Source organism: Pteropus alecto, unplaced genomic scaffold (genome assembly GCF_000325575.1).
Source record: "Pteropus alecto unplaced genomic scaffold, ASM32557v1 scaffold35, whole genome shotgun sequence".
Taxonomy (NCBI): Eukaryota; Metazoa; Chordata; class Mammalia; order Chiroptera; family Pteropodidae; genus Pteropus; species Pteropus alecto.
Window position 1 is genome coordinate 10,059,346 of NW_006437828.1, and position 4,080 is coordinate 10,063,425.

Sequence of the window (4,080 nt, forward strand, 5' to 3'; positions counted from 1 at the left end):
GCCAAAGACATTCCTGCCTTAATCAGAAGGAAGGCACTTAAACATGATGAAGACCAATAATCAAAACCAACAGCAAACATCGTAAGTAATGGAGTACAAAACTAGTTTAATTAAAATCAAGCAAGGACTACAGAGATATCTCCTCCTGCCACTATTATTCAGCAATTTTCTTGAAGGCTCTAGGATTAATTCAGTAAGACCAATTAAAAAAAAATGCATACAACAAATAAAACAGGACGAAAATAGTAAAACAATGCAATAAAGGAAGTCCCCAAAATTCAACTGTGCAGAACGTGGAGTTGTATTTTTATGAGTGACTAAAATGAGATCAGTCGTGCAGCCAGCTGGGAATTTCGGGATTGGGCTTGCTGTCCAAACGAATTCTGTCCTGGTTGTAATTTGGCGACACTCGATAGAACCCGTGTGCTTTAGCTTAAATACCTGTGGGCTGGGCTTTCTAGGTCATTGGAAATGAGTCCAGAAACCTCCCAGTTATTTGGTTCCTGTTCATTGAGGAGATAGGTCCAAAAGAATCACGGGGCTGTGGGGATCTGCCATTCACCTCTCCTCCCATTCTTCCCTTTCCCAGACAGAAAGTTATCATGTCCCCATTCGAGCCCCATGGCCGATTATCTCATAGCAGAATCTGCATCGCGGTAGAGTACGTTATCATCGCTCTTCGCCTCGCCTCTACCTTTTGTGATGCCGTCTGATTGGCGGCATCCGTTCGCTCCGTTCGCATCAAGAATCCTGGCATCGGGAGAGTCTGGGAAATGCAATTTTTGCTTCTCAATTTCTCTTTCTAGGAAGAGAGCGGATTGGAGATTGTATGGATCGATGCGCAGTAACGAGCACGCCTTACAAAGAGCGAGTTCGAGCTACGATGGCTGATTTGGAAGTATTTCTGAGAGATATTTTGAGCATTAAGAAAGACGAGGTGCAAAGAAGTGAGTGTCAAATGATTCTACCAAACCCCACCCTTTCGCCGGGTGTGTGTGTGTGTGTGTGTTGGGGGCTGGATAGTATGCTGAAGATGAGGAGCAGAAGAGGAGGAGAAAGAAAAGCAAAAAAAAAAAAGCGAGAAAAAGAAGAAAAAAGACAATATGGCGTTATGAAAACGCTTAGTGTGTATCACATGATCCCCTTTACGTAGACTTGTCTGTGTGTATGATTTTACGCACGTGGAGAAAAGTATGGAAAAGCACACACTGAGCTGTTAGCACTCACTACCTCCGTGTGTTCGGGGTGATGCGAGGCGTACGAGGGAGCTGGAGGAGGCAACAGAGATGAGAAATACTGTCCTACAAACTCAGGCATGTGTACGATCCCATTCACTCAAAATTCTACGTGCGCGTGAACACACGTGACTACGTTAGAGTAAAACCTCAGATTCAATCTGCGTCTCGCGACGATGTCCCATCCGCTGGCTTGGAGGGCGCAGACTGCGCTCGCAGTGGCTCCCATGCATCCGGCCCCCCTATGTCCTTGCCCTTTGACCCTGGGCCTGGCTGTGTGACTTGCTCTGGCCAATGGGACGAACGTGATGCAGGCAGAGGCTGCGTCGGTGCATTGGGCTTGCTCTCTGGGAACACGGCCGCCCCGTGAAGAAACCTGCTGGACACGTGTGGCCGAGCTGGTGGCCAGCACCGACTGCCAGCCTGGGAGCGAAGCCATATGCACTCTTTGGCTGTCACGCCATCCATGTTCGCAGTGGCAGGAGAGCTGTCAGGCTGAGCCCTGTCCAAAACGCCACCCTACAGAATTAGGAGGAAATAGAGGGTCGCCGTTTCAAGGCAGAGGTTGCGAACTCTTTCTTAAAGGGCTAGTACACACTTGAGGCCCGGGGGCTGTGTGACCTGTCACAGCTGCTTGCCTCTCCTGTTGCGGGGTAAGAGCAGCCACAGACAATCTGGAAATGAGTGAACGCGGCTGAGCTCCAGTGGGACTTTCGTTTGCAAAGCCGGGCGGCTGGCTCACAGGCCGCAGGTTGGCGACCCCACACCGAACCTGTCGGTTGTGGGTCAGCTGCTGATGCGACATTGTCAAGCAAACAAGTCAGGCTGCAGAATAATGCACGGAGGCTGATTTTGAAAAATATTTTGGCTAAAACTCCAAACAAAACCGAGAAAACCTCCTGTATGCTGCCCGAGTGCGTGTGTGTGGGTGCAGAGAAGGGTCCAGGATGCTCGCCAGCCTCCTGCCACCGCGTCCTCTCTGGGGGGTTGCTGGCTGCAGGTGTGGCCGAGGAGGGCCACGCTGGGGCGAATAACTAATTTTTCATAGTTTTATGTCAATTTCTGCAGTACAAGGAGCATATGAATTCTGAACTTTGAGAAAAATTAAATAAGGGAAAAAATAAAAAAATAATTGACTCCCTTGAGATTTCTGTTCGGCACGGCCCAAGTCCACATAAGGTCAGCGATGTCGCCGGAGGCACCTCTGGCTGCCTCCTCCTCATCACGCAGGGTGCCGGGCGTGTGCCCCGTGGCGGGACTGCGGTGGCCGGTGGTGGCCGGAGGGCTGTGCGTGGTGACGGAGAGGGGTGTGTGTTCTACCTGAACGTTTTCCCAGGCTCTTGGAGTTTCCGAAGGCGGGACAGAGCCTGAGAGTCGCGTTCATTGCCTGGTGGCCTGGACGTCTCAGAATCCGCAGAGGCCATCGGCTGCGGTTCTTCCGACCGAACCTCCCTGGGCTGAGCCTGTGCTCTTGGCCAAGTGTTGTTTTTAGGGTGCTGTCACAGGACACTCCCCTGGGACAGCTGGGTCCCCGCTGAGAGCCTCTGCTGTGATCTGGTTGAAGCCATCCTGACTGGAATGTGAAATTTTTTCTCTTCTCTGCAGAAAACCTCTCTTGATTGCTTATTCCAGTTATTGCGAGAAGGAAATCATTTACAAGAAGGGTCACTGAACAGCATAGCAATTAAAAAAATAGGGCATAATGGCCTCTGCCAGCAACTGCCTGCCCTGTCGGGGAGTGTGGGCGGTGACTGCGGGATGAGCCCCAGTGGAATGTTCTGGCGAATCCCCTGGCCCTTCCACCCTCAGCCATCTCCTCACAAAGGAGCGGATAGAGCCAGTCTGAAAGAAATTGCTCTCAGCCCCGGACAACCGAGGATCTCAACACGCATGTAAAACATGATCAATACTAATGGCCGGAGAAGTTTTTATTTTTTATTTCTATTTTTTTATTTTTAGGTGAAGAAACCCTTGGTTGACCTCACAGATTGCAAGGACCGTGTTAGCTTACAATCCCTTATTTCTTATTTTTTATGATTACAGCACCTGATCTTCCTAGGTGGTCTCCCATCCAAGTACTAACCAGGCCCGACCCTGCTCAGCTGCCAAGATCAGACAGAATTGGTTTGTTCAGGGTGGCATGGCCATAGACCCAGAGAAGTTTTTAGAAGGAGGAGCTAAGAGACTCCTCGACGCATTCTAGGAGTACTTTGCCTAAATATATATTATATATAGGCGTGGATATACACACGTATATACCTATGTATCATATAAACACCTCGTAACATATACATGCACGTTGTATATTTATCCTGCACAATGTTTTAGCTTTCTCAAAGCAGCTCGATATCTATTACATAATTCAAATCTGCATGTAGACTTGTTGATAACTACTTAAGTCAAACTTTGTTTTAGGTTCAGTTTCCATGTGAAAATAATTTCATCAGTTAATGATATCATAGGTTGATATAGTAATACGCTTTGAATAAGTTAATTTAGTTTCTGATTCCCGATTCCTATAGATTTCTCAGCGGCTTGGCAAGAAGGTTACAAAGGGGATGTGTCCCCAGGCTCCAGGCTGGAGAGGTACATACAAGAAAGGCGTTATTTTTGCAAATGCCAGCAAGGCAGCCACAGTGGCGAGAGGGAGGGAGGGTACCCACCTCCCTTCTGACCCAAGCTGAGAATCGGGAATAAAACACATGGTGGGCGTTAGAGCTATCAAACCGAGCCAGATTTTAAGAAAATGGAATGGTAATCTCTTTGAGATTTATTTTTCGTGTTTTGCTTTCGTGTTTGTTTTTAAAGAAAAATATACCACCACAACTAAACAAGGTTTGACACA

The 4,080-nt window shown here is 48.2% G+C and overlaps 1 pseudogene; it reads right to left on the reverse strand.

Annotated features, from left to right (window-relative positions):
- Positions 1-3,269: 3,269 nt before the first annotated feature.
- LOC112482229 lies at positions 3,270-3,387 on the reverse strand (annotated as a pseudogene).
- Between the last annotated feature and the right edge of the window lie 693 nt (positions 3,388-4,080).